The following is a 13,569-nucleotide window of genomic DNA, read 5'->3' on the forward strand; positions in this document are numbered from 1 at the left end:
GAAGGTTCTGGAAGCATGTCTTACAAAACCTCTCTGGGGAACTGGGTGTCATTGTGGACCCCAAGGTTCCTCTCTTCACCTTGAGGCTAATGTTTTTGGTTCTTGTGTTTGTCCGCAAACAATTCCAATACCAATTTTTCTCGTGTAAAATGAATCTCTTTTATTTACTTCCAGTTGTACCAGGGGAGAAAATTAAGTTCTTAAGTCAAATAGGCAGCAACTGTAGCGTGGGCTCGGGTGCTGAATTGGGAATCAAGAGACTGTGGACAAGACACGTGGGACTCGGTGTCCTTATCATCCCCTCTTGTGAAAATGGAGCTTGGACTGGGTCATAACTAGGGTCAGCGTTCCCACCCTAAACAATGACCACAGGATCCTTCACTAAGTTCCTCCATGAAGCCCAGCTGGCTTCCATTCAGGGCCCTCTAACGTGCGCTTCCTTCTGCCCGTAATGCCTCTTGTGGCTTTTCACTTGGCGGCTTTTCTCACCACTGATTTGTCTCAAATGTCAGGCTCTTTGGAGTCACTTTTCCTGACCACCAAGCTAGTGGCACCGGACTCCCAGCAGTTTCTACTCCACTAATCCATCTTGTTTCTGCCATTGCATTTATTGTATCCATCCTTATTTATTTTGTGTTTTTTAGTTTACTCCTGTTTCCCTCTCCCCAGTGTACACACACACACACACACTCACACACACACACACACACAGCAGTAACAGAAGCACCACAGGAGCAGGGGACATGTCTTATGCCTAGAACAATGCCAGTGTTCCATACATGTTTATTGAATAATGGATGGTTTTTCTGTGAGCAGAGCCATAGCCTGAGACAAATAACTATTTTGACACCTACATAAAGGGTGAGGGTTTCATTGTAGTGTGTGAGCAGTTTTTCTCTGAATTGCTGCTTTTATGACACAGAACCGGCTTACAAAAATGATTCATTCTCTTCTCAGTTCCTTCAGCTTCCCCATAACCAATGTCTAGGGTGACCAACTCATCTGGGTTTACCAGGCACTTTCCTGGTTTTAGCACTGAAAGTCAGGCCATTCAGGAAAACCCTCAGAACCATGCACACAGATGGTTGGTCACCCTACCAGGGACTCAGAATTAGGAATCTCTGCAGCTGAGGTCATTACACTTGTCCCTGCTCCTTGTCACTTTCTCCTGATTCTGCCGACCACACTCCCTCCCGGCAGTACCAACAGCCAGCACACTGAAAACATTCCCTTGACTTTATATACACAAAAACCTCGGACAGAAAGGTGAAGAAAATGGTCACTTTTGAGACAGGATTCAATGAGATGTTTCCGACGGATGTACTACTTTCCTAAAACAGATACACAATAATTTTTTTTAATGAAAACCTAAATGTCAAAAAAAGAGACTAGTTTTATGAACTAGAATATATCTACTTGATATTTTACAGTTATTAAAAACAATAGGGGAGTATAGAGCCACAATGTTAAGCTTTCAGAAATGGCTTCTGGCCCAGCGCGGTGGCTGACGCCTGTAATCCCAACACTTCAGGAGGCGGAGGTGGGCAGATCACGAGGTCAAGATTGAGACTATCCTGGCCAACATGGTGAAATCCCATCTCTACTAAAAACATAAAAATTGGCTGGGTGTGGTGGTGCACGCCTGTGGTCCCATCTTCTCAGGAGGCTGAGGCAGGATAATGGCTTGAACCCCGGACGCGAAGGTTGCAGTGAGCCGGGATTGCGCCACTGCATTCCAGCCTGGTGACAGAGCAAGACTCCGTCTCAAAAAAAAAAAAAAAAAAAGCTTCTATGCTATGATTAAAATCGTGAAAAGCTATAAGCATATTGGCCAGAATTGAAAAGGTACATCAAACAATGCATGCTATTCTGTTCAGATAATGGAATTGCTAAGTAGAGAATTTTGTTCTGTTTTTTAATGTTGTTACTATATGGTTTATAGGATGAGTAATCATTATGATGCTTTTAAAAAATTAATTGTCTTAAACAGAAGGATTGGCCATGAACCTCCAGGTGACATGGCATTAGTGCTCCTCAGGTAAATTTTAGCTCTTTTGAGCAATGCATAGTTCCACTTCCATTCCTAGCCGAGTTGTCGGTACCCAGGATCCAGAAGCCCTGGGTGCTATACTGCCAGGCAGCATGGCTCAACCACACGTCAGAAGTCTTGGCTTCCCAGCCAGGCACGGTGGCTCATGCCTGTAATCCCAGCACTTTGGGAGGCCGAGGCGGGTGGATCACTTGAAGTCAGGAGTTCGAGACCAGCCTAGCCAACATGGTGAAACCCCGTCTCTACCAAAAATATAAAAAAAGTAGCCAGGTGTGGTGGCACACACCTATAGTTACAGCTGCTAGGGAGACTGAAGCAGGAGAATCGCTTGAACCCGGGAGGCAGAGGTTGCAGTGAGCCAAGATTGCACCACTGCACTCCAGCCTGGGCAACAGGGTGAGACTCCACTCTCGGACTTGTCAACTCCTTTCAATTGCTGGTCCTCCTGCAATTTTGACTCCCATTCTGGTATCCCCAGGGGAATATTATCCTGGCTACAGAGGTTTGGAGGAAAAAGGGAACACAGAGCTTTCATATTCACCTTCAAAACACAGCCCAAGAACCATTAGTGCTCCACCCCCACATATCACTTCCTTCAGAAAAAAAGAACCTCGCCTTGGCATGGAATATTCCCTGGCTGCTTCTTCAGGTTTGGCTACCTCCACTCTCCCATATGCTCTGAATCCGCTTTGCTCACACTCTTCTCTCTGCCTGTGGTGCCCTTTTACCACCTCATACCATATCTGCCTCATTGTCCCACCCACTCCCCCCAACCCCCTCACCTTTATCCAGGATATCTTTACATTTCTGCTCTAGAGTGTTAAGTCTTCCTCCCCTGAGTTTGTGGGGGTGCTGTAATTGTTCCATTACTCATCTATACCCCAAAGAAGATTGTGTTTTTCTGAAGGACCATGTCCTCTTTCTTTCTGTGTATCACCTTAACACAGTCCCTGGTCACTAGGAGGTGCTCCATAGATTTATATGAATATTGAATTGCAGGAGATGGCTCTACTGCCTATATTTTAATGATAAAAATTAAGAGGCTATAGTGGGTGTGTGCTAATGGTGAACAATTCACTGGGACTAGAACTTAAGGATGAGTTTTATTTCATTTATTTAGTTTTCCAACATTTTATGAGAATGTTCAAACATACAGAAAAATTTTAAAGCTTCATTTCTTACAATCTCAATTTTCTCTATTTCAAACGGAGCCAAGTAGTCCCCAAACTCCCCAACTACTGGGGTGGGATCAGCGGGTTCTAACCCTCTAATTGCCTGAGGCCAAAACCTAGACCATAGCGTGATTAGCTTTGACATTTTGGTCATATCGTGAATGTAATTATACCTGTAGCTTAGTCAATCAGTCCTTCTTGCTAAATAGAACCTGACTGTTTGAAAAGGCTTTCTCCTCTACTATCTAATTTTGAGCCTCTCAACAACCCTATAAAATAGGAAGAGGATGTATTTTAACCATTCCACAGATGGGGAAATGGGTTCAGGGAGGTTGGCTTGCCTATGCAGTTAGTATAGGATGGACTTAGATCTTGAGTCCAGTTGTTCTCACACATTGTCTCATCACAGTAAACTCCCAGGAATGGTTCATTCAGTTTTGCCATGACTCACTTGGCCACCGCACTGTGGGCTGTCATCTACAACTTTCACATTGTACGTGGTTTTCCAACAGTTGCTGGTGACACTCAGATCTAGCCTGCAGTAAAACTAAAGGGAATAATGGACCTTGAGAAAAATAAGAATCCAATCAGCGTAGGTCAGTAGAATGGGCCAGCGAGAATAAGTCAGGTTTTCACGAGGTACAGAGTGCAGGGAAGCAGTTTAAATGAGAAGCCACTTTTCTCTCTTATCTAGGAGAGAAATTGTCATTGTACAGTGAAATAAATGCCTGCCTATTTTATTTATTCTTTTCGTGTAGCTAAATCTATCAGTTTCCATGGTGCCCTGTGTTCACCATGGAAACTCTGACAAGCTCGTTATGCTTTAGGAAAAAAAAAAAAAAGATACACCAAAAATTTGAGATGGGATAAATGCATTCCTTTTAAAACTGTATGTTCTTCTGAGTAGGAAGCCTTAATGGATAGCAAATCATAATGATCTCCATTTTCCAGTTCTTAGATGAGAACCCAGGTTTGCCTAACCATAGAAGCAGCACCCTTGGCCCCCCCAAACTACTTTATCTGTATAGTGTGGTTATGCCTGTGAGGATCCCACCTTTGTTTACTGACAATAGAGAGATGGCTCAATCCATATTTTGTTAATTTTTATGAGGATATAGTGCTAGTCCCTATAAATATTCTTTAACAGTTTGTTCACTTAACAAATATTTATTGGACATCTATATTATGATAGGCACCATGCTAAGCACTGTGGGTATGACTGTATGAAACAGATATTGTCTTACCCATAAGGAATTTAAACTAATATATTTTCTCTCTGCCACCTCTAGGAGTAGGAATTAATAGCTTTCATAGTATTACTGTAACATTTCCCTAGCATAATTAGTGAATGTCGTATTATTATATATACTACATGTCAAATCTTAAGTGATACGAATATAATAAAAGGCACTTAATGATTGATGCTGAAGTGACACATTGATAACAATGCTCTAGTGTACTAGAAAACATTACTTGTTTTAAAGAAGTCTATTGTTACGATTATTAGTATTCTGAGGCAGAGTCTCACTCTGTCGCCCAGGCTGGGGTGCACTGGCACCATCTTGGCACACTGCAACCTCCGCCTCGCAGGCTCAAGTGATTCTTCTGCCTCAGCCTCCCCAGTAGCTGAGACTGCAGGCGCCTGCCACCACACCCGGGTAATGTTTGTATTTTTAGTAGAGATGAGGTTTCACCATTGTAACCAGGCTGGTCTCAAACTCCTGGCCTCAAGTGATCCATCCTCCTCAGCCTCTCAAAGTGCTGGGATTACAGACATGAGCCACTGCGTCTGGCCAGAAGTCTGTTATTTTTAAATAGCTACTATGTTACTCTTGAAAAATAGCCATATGTTTATTTTTTAAGATTTGAACATTTTAAAATACCCTATCTCACTATCCAGATATATTATCACCATTAGCACCCTTGTGGTTTACTTAGAAAAGTTCAAATATAGAAAAGACAAAAGATAGTAGCCTAGAAGTTTGCAGATGAGAAAAGTAGGGAAGAGGAAAGCTACCTCTACTTCTTAGAATAGCAATTAAGTTTGAAGAAATGCATACATTTCACCTGAATTTTATAGAAAAGGGGAAAACAGAATGAGAGGAATGAGTTGCAACTTGACTTTGGTTTTCTGCCAGACAGGTGCAGGGAGATATTTTTCTGGCTGGAAGGTTTTAAGTAGCATGTAGGCAGCGGTTTCCATCACCTACTCATAGTGCTGATCCCTTGAATCTAGTAGCACGTTAGTAAAATTTAGCTGATTCCAGCTTCCTACCATGACAGCAGGCTCAAAGCAAATATTCTTGGGCCAGGCGCAATGGCTCATGCCTGTAATCCCAGCACTTTGGGAGGCCGAGGCGGGTGTATCACCTGAGGTCAGGAGTTTGAGACCAGCCTGGCCAACATGGAGAAACCCCGTCTCCACTAAAAATACAAAGTTAGCCGGGCATGGTGGCGCATGCCTGTTACTCCAGCTACTTGGGAGACTGAGGCAGGAAAATCGCTTGAACCCGGGAGGCGGAGGTTGCAGTGAGCCGAGATCGTGCCATTGCACTCCAGCCTGGGCAACAAGAGCAAAACTCCGCCTCAAAAAAAAAAAAAAAAATTATTGACCTGTGTTAATTTGTGTACATTTATGCTCCAACATGGATTATAAAGGTATTCTAGCCAGGCACAGTGGCTCATGCCTGTAATCCCAATGCTTTGGGAGGCCGAGGCAGGTGGGTCATCTGAGGTCGGGAGTTCGAGACCAGCCTGATCAACATGGAGAAACTCCCTCTCTACTAAAAATACAAAATTAGCCGGGAGTGGTGGCACATGCCTGTAATCCCAGCTACTTGGGAAGGCTGAGGCAGGAGAATTGCTTGAACCCAGGAGGCAGAGGTTGTGGTGAGCCAAGATCGTGCCATTACATTCCAGCCTGGGCAACAAGAGCGAAACTCCATCTCAAAAAAAGAAAATTAATTAATTAATTAATTAATCAATTAATTAAATGAAAAAGGTATTCCACTTTTACTATCAAAGTAAGCAATACATACAATCAATATCTATAAGTTCCTATTCCAGCTCAGTCACAAGCCAATGATATCTTGGCAAAGTCATTCTACTTTGGGCCTTGGTTTCTTCATCTGCAAGATGAAAGGTCACGTGCTATCACTGGTTCTATACTTCTTTTTTTTGTTTTTTGAGATGGAGTCTCACTCTGTTGCCCAGGCTGGAGTACAGTGGTGCAATCTTGGCTCACTGCATCCTCCACTTCCCGGGTTCAAGCAATTCTCTGCCTCTGCCTCAGCCTCCCGAGTAGCTGGGATTACAGGCGCCCACCACCACGCCCAGCTAATTTTTGTATTTTTAGTAGAGACAGGGTTTCACCATCTTGGCCAGGCTGGTCTTGAACTCCTGACCTCGTGATCCACCCGCCTCAGCCTCCCAAAGTGCTGGGATTACAGGGGTGAGCCACCATGCTCGGCCATTTGGTTCCATACTTCTTTACTCCCAAGGATTCATTTCCTTATTTCTGCTACTTATGTGCCTTAAGTTTTACATTGTATCAAGAAAACTAGTACAAGATAGAAACTCAATAAAAGCTGTTAAATGAAATATCTCCCCACTTTTCATTCATCAAAGACCAAAATAACTACAATCAGAGCTTCTGATGAACATCAACTGTCTAGCATGTCGAGTTCACATAATTCAAACCAAAAGCAGGTCTAACATTTTAGCCCAGCAACCTATCTCAAGTTGGACAAATTCTGTTAAATCTTTGTGAAAAGTTAGACTCAAGAAACACAGCTTGAATTTGTTGAGCAGTCCTCCTAAGCACCCTGGGACTCCAAGTTGATCAATATTGAAGTAAGGTCGGGAAGCCACTGAAATGATTTCACACATTTTTGGAAGCTAGTTTGCCACTTTTCTGCTTTGAAATAGAAGAATCTATACATCTCCAATGTGTCACATTGACAACTGAGATGTAGGGCATGAAATGAATCCTATTAGGCTCTCATTCTGGGGATCTCAGAGAAGGATTGGTTTTTCCCAAAGTTATTAATGTGCAGCTTAACTGGTTTGAGCTGACAGTGGATCTAAAGTGAAAAGACGCTCGCCCCAGCTAACAATGCATGCTAGCCGAGGTGCTGAGAGTCGTTGCATGCATGTTCCTGGAAACCATAATGAGATTGGACTCCACTCTAGCAGAAAGCCAAACATTATCATCCCAACAGATGCTACACAATTAGTGCCCCTTTAGATAGGTGTAAATTTCATACAGAAAGTAAAAACCAACTGAAGCTCAAGTTAAATTGTCATAACAATGATTTTAAGGAAAAAAGAAAGTTCTAAGGAATTCTCACAATATTATTTGAATAGGTAAAATTAAACTTATTGGAAAAACTATGAGTGTCAAAACTTCCTTCCTTTGTGTATATTTCTAAAGGGATGATTTTTAATATTATATATAAATGAAATTAACCATTTATGTAACACTCCTCCACATAAAATGCAAAACCCACTAACTATAGTTGTGACAAGAATCCAGCCCTCTTATTAGAGGGAAGAAACCATCTCTGAGAAGCAATTTTTGTTGCTGCTTTTAGAAGTGTGGTTTGCGTTTTTGGAATTCTTTGTGGAATGGCATATAATAGGGAATCAGTAAATAATAATATTAGACAAATTAATGTTATGTTATATACAATAAAACTCCAGTTCAGAATCACTCATTCTCCCCCATGGAGCATTAAAATTGCCATAGTGTCCATATTACCAAAACATGCTATGAAATGAAGAACATGTGATTGGGCTTTGGAGCACATGTAAGTTCAGACAAGGCCGAAAGTGACAGAAAACCTCAAGCGATCCTCCTGCCTCGACTTCCTAAAGCCCTGGGATTACAGGTGTAAGCTACTGTTTGGTCGGGAATGACTCTTCTCATTTTTATTTACAGACTTCACTTCCCTTAGATCTCAGACTACAGACTACATAGATTCAGGTCACCATGACTTAGAAGAAAGGCATTTAACATTTTGGTGCCATGAGGAATGTACTTCCTTTTAGCTAATTACAGTCATTTCCAGATATGGGACATTTTGCTATACTTATTTCAATGGAGAAATATTTTAATGGCCCAGAACACATAATAGTACAATGTCAATTTTATCATTAATATGTATAATTTTTACCCATTCTTCATGTCATCCTAAGATTGATTACAAAATCAATCAAAAACCAGCTAAAACTCCGCAGTCTAAATGGGAATGGGAATATACTGTTTTGCATAACAACAACAAGGAAAAGTCTATGGTCACCCTCTCTTCTGACAGCACAGCTTTGTTGCAGGTTCAATCAACGTATACAGCACCCAACTTCTCTCTCTCTCTCTGCCCTCTTTCCTCCTCTTTTCCCTCTCTTCCCTTCTCCTTCTCTCCTCCACACACACTCCATTATCTGACCTCTCCCTCCTCATGATCACAGGGTGATGACAACAGCTCTATACTTTATACTCTCAAATTCAGGTGAAGAAAAAGTGAAGCAACCTTTCCCAAAAGTTTCAGAAAAATACAAAAACCAAACTCATCATCTTATTTGCCACAATAGGCTGGTATGCCCAGCCCTAACAACAATAACAAAAGCATTATAGCCAGGGCAGTGTGATGTGTGACACTCTGATCTGGATCTCATGCCCCATCTGTTAGTTAAGGAGCAGGTAGGTGAGGAAGTACAGGCATTCAGGATGGGTAGCGCGGGGTTCCCAGACAACTTGGAATATAGTGTCCAGAAGAAGGTGAATGGATGCTGGGCAGCAGCAGGTGTTTATTAGGGTGTGGTAGGTATAGGATTTTGACTAAAAGTTACTGACAACTAACTGATAGGCACAGATATAATTAGAAATATAACCAGCATAAACATTGATAAAGTATAGTAGAATACCTGATGTAAATTAGTTATTGCAAGATGCTCTCATTCTCCTCTCAAAACAAAACCTTATTTGTGCCTCTTATGAGTAAGATGCTATGCATTGTGTAGGATATAAAACTGAGACTCCCTGCCCTCACACTAAGAATCACAGGAGGAAGGGTAAAAAGATGAAATGAATAATGGAGCATTTTTTTTTATTAGAGGCGGAGGCCTCCCTATACTGCATGCAATCTGGTCCCAAATTCTTGGCCTCAAGTGATCCTCCTGCCTCAACTTCCCAAAGCCCTGGGATTACAGGAGTAAGCTACTGCACTTGGCCTGGAATGACTCTTCCCATTTTTATTTAGAGACTTATCTTCCCTTAGATCTCAGACTACAGGATTCAGGTTAGAGATGTGGTCACCATGACTTAGAAGAAAGGCATTTAACATATTGGTGCCATAAGGAATGTACTTCCTTTTGGCTAATTATGGTCATTTCTTGGTATGGGACATTTTGATGTACGTATTTCAATGGAGAAATATTTTATTTTATTTTATTTTATTTTATTGAGACGGAGTCTTGCTCTGTCGCCCGGGCTGGAGTGCAGTGGCCGGATCTCAGCTCACTGCAAGCTCCGCCTCCCGGGTTTACGCCATTCTCCTGCCTCAGCCTCCGGAGTAGCTGGGACTACAGGCGCCCGCCACCTCGCCCGGCTAGTTTTTTGTATTTTTAGTAGAGACGGGGTTTCACCGTGTTAGCCAGGATGGTCTCGATCTCCTGACCTCGTGATCCGCCCGTCTCAGCCTCCCAAAGTGCTGGGATTACAGGCTTGAGCCACCGCGCCCGGCTGAGAAATATTTTAATGGCCCAGAACACATAATATTACAATGTCAATTTTCTCATTAATGTGTATAATTTTTACCCATTCCTCATGTCATCCTAAAATGGATTACAAAATCCAGTAAAGCTGCGTTTGACCAACTACACCAAAATGCTTGGTTCAAACAAGTCACATAAAAATGTCCTACTTTGATCATTTCTGTTCATCAAATTTTTAGTTGTTTTAACCTTAAGGTAAAGCGCTTGAAAGAGGAATAGAAGCCCATGCCTTGTCCATATTTTTAGATATTGCTAGATGTGTTAGGATGATGGACTATGTCCATAAAAACAATATAACGTGAAATGCATGGAAAGATACAATGACACAAATGTTTCATAAATGTAATAAAAACTTAATTACATAAATTCTCCTATTTCCCTAGTCAACTAAATATGATTGATGTTGCTGTTGTCACTGTTTTTTAATGTGTTGCTACCAGTTCTCGCCTTTACCCATTCTCTTACTCTCATTCATTTAGTCTATGAACATTTGTTGAGCCCCTTCTATATTCCAGGTATTCTGTTAAGCCCTAGAAATTGAAGGATTTTAAAAAGTCATGACTCTCATCCTTAAGAAGTTTATAAGATAATGGTAGAAACTGACAGGCACACATGTGGCTGTGATAAACCGTCTGCAGGTGTGTCTCTTCCCCCTTCAACTCCTGCATACTCCATCGACCCATCACAAGGCTCTGTGAGGACTAGATCTGTCTCCTTTGCTGCTTTGGAAACAGTGTTTAATGCAGTACCTGGCATGCTGTAGACACTCAATAGATGATTGTTAGATGCGTTAAGTGCAACAGTAGAAGTATGCGTGAGATACTGATTCCTGCCTCAGAAGAGTAGATGTATAGAGAGAAGTGGGTCTGGGGCAGTGATTTTCAACTAAGAGCCGTTCTGCTCCCTGTCAGAGCAGGAGCACCATCATCTTGGACAAACACCACCACTTTAAGTTCCAGCTCCCTTTCTAGCCTCATGCATTTAAGACAATCACTTCTCTTCTAACTACAAGCTGCTAGAAAGAGCAGACAGTAAAACACAGATAAAAGAGCTCGGGCACAGAGGGAGGTGGTGGGAAGTCTCTTGGGTAACTGCCAAACTTCACCCTCATACAATGGGCCCCAGTAAAACAGTGGTCCTTAATAAGCACATTCCTCTCCCTTCGTGCACTAAGATAGGGAAGCCAAAAGCAGACTCGGGGAGGGGAGTAAGCCTGCAGCTGCAGAAAGATGTGTGGGAACAGACACACAACTCTCCCTCCCAGATAAGCACAACAAGGAGACACAGAGGCAGTTCCAACCTCTGATAAACTCTCCCACCCTGAGTCCTTAAAAACTCTTGGTCTGTAAGAGAATGTGGCTCTGACCTAACTCGGCCAACAGCCTCTCTCAGATTTGTTTAAAATAAACCTACCACTGTTGACTATAGAGCCACCCTTCGTGTTTCTCTCCTCTTTATTTAATTCTTACACTCCCCAGGGAGCATTTGGCAAAGTCTGAAAATAATTCGGGTTGTTACAATTGAAGGTAAGGTGGTCATGACTGGCATCTAATAAGAAAAGAACAGGGATCTAAGATGTTTAGCAGCACAGCCTCCCACCACAAAGTTATTCAATCCAAAATGTCAATAGTGCTGAGACTGAAAATCTTAATCTGGGGTAAGATCCTCAGTTATAGGATCTTAAATGTTCAGTGATCTTTGAGCTTCTAGAAGCATCACAGAGTCTTAGAAAATTGTGGAGTTAAAAAGGATCTTAGGGCCAGGTGAGGTGGCTCACGCCTGTAATCCCAGCACTTTGGGAGGCCGAGGCGGGTGCACCACAAGGTCGGGAGATCAAGACCATCCTGGCTAACACGGTGAAACCCCATCTCAACTGAAAATACAAAAAAATAGCTGGGTGTGGTAGTGGCCGCCTGTAGTCCCAGCTACTTGGGAGGCTGAGGCAGGAGAATGGCGTGAACCTGGGAGGTGGAGCTTGCAGTAAGCCCAAATGGCACCACTGCACTCCAACCTGGGCAGACAGAGCGAGACTTCGTCTCAAAAAAAAAAAAAGATCTTAAATTTTAAAGGATCTTAAATTTCACTCCAATTTCCCAATGAAATCATTTGTATTATTCTTGAAAGATGGTCTGCTATTAATTTTCAGAGGCAGAAAGCTCAGTTCTTTGAGTGACAATCATTTTCTTTGTTAGTTTTAATATTCATATGTATTTTTGTTGTTGTTGTTGTTGTTGTTGTTGTTTTGAGACAGAGTCTCACTCTGTCACCCAGGCTGGAGTATAGTGGCATGATTTCGGCTTATTGCAAGCCCCACCTCCCGGGTTCACGCCATTCTCCTGCCTCAGTCTCCCCGGTAGCTGGGACTACAGGTGCCCGCCACCACGCCCGGCTAATTTTTTTGTATTTTTAGTAGAGACGGGGTTTCACCATGTTAGCCAGGATGGTGAATCTCCTGACCTCATGCTCCGCCTGCCTCAGGCTCCCAAAGTGCTGGTATTACAGGCATGAGCCACGGTGCCCAGTCTCATACATATGTTTTAATGAGCCAAAAGTTGCATTTGAAAATGTCACTGTTTGTGCTAGGTAGAACTTTCTGGGACAAATAAGAATAAACCAGTATTCTCTCACATGTCAATCTTCCAGGATTTGAAAATGATGTGATTGCTCTGAGACTTTTTCTCCCCATCAGATTCATCATTCTACCATTTTTTAGGGCAATTAAGAATAGCACAGCGTATACTAGAAAATATTCGATATGAACAACTGATAAAGTGTGAGATGACATTAGGTGCTTCAGGACTGATTTTAGCTATCTCACAGGCACTGCATTAAGCAATATTGAATTACACATAATCACATAATGAGAACATTGTTTACATTTGGATTTTTAAATCCTTCTTAAATCTAGGAGACAGGCTCAGTTTGTTATAAAAAATCTTTAACATTTCTGTAGACTTGTTAATTTCTCTTTTTAAAAGAGACAAAGACCTCAGAGTTAGAACTTTCTGTAGACCACAGTATCTAGCTAGAATTCAATAACATTATATTGTTTATAATACATTTATGTTTATGGTTTCCTTCCACTTATAGTAAGAGTTGCTGGCCTTTCTTTTATTGATTTGGTATAGCTGGTTTCTTATTTATGGTTTTGTGTAAAGTTTTCTACTTAAATAATTGAGTTTAAGCCTGAAAAATGGGATTTAAAGAAAAAGTTAATTACAATACAGAGTTACAAATAGAACGAAATCAATGTAGGTGCCATTTGTAATACCTGAAGTTAGGGAAATAAATGTCAAACTATTGTCATAGAATCAAACAGGCCCCACGTGGTGGCTCATACCTGTAATCCCAGCACTTTGGGAGGCCAAGGAGGGCCAATCACTTGACATCAGGAGTTCAAGAGCAGCCTGGCCAACATGGTAAAACCCCATCTCTACCAAAAATACAAAAATTAGCTGGGTGTAGTGGGGGGTGCCTATAATCCCAGCTACCCAGGATGGTCTCAATCTCCTGACCTCCTGATCCGCCCACCTCAGCCTCCCAAAGTGTTGAATTACAGGCGTGAGCCACCACGCC

Source organism: Trachypithecus francoisi, unplaced genomic scaffold, assembly GCF_009764315.1.
Source record: "Trachypithecus francoisi isolate TF-2019V2 unplaced genomic scaffold, Tfra_2.0 Lachesis_group16, whole genome shotgun sequence".
NCBI lineage: Eukaryota > Metazoa > Chordata > Mammalia > Primates > Cercopithecidae > Trachypithecus > Trachypithecus francoisi.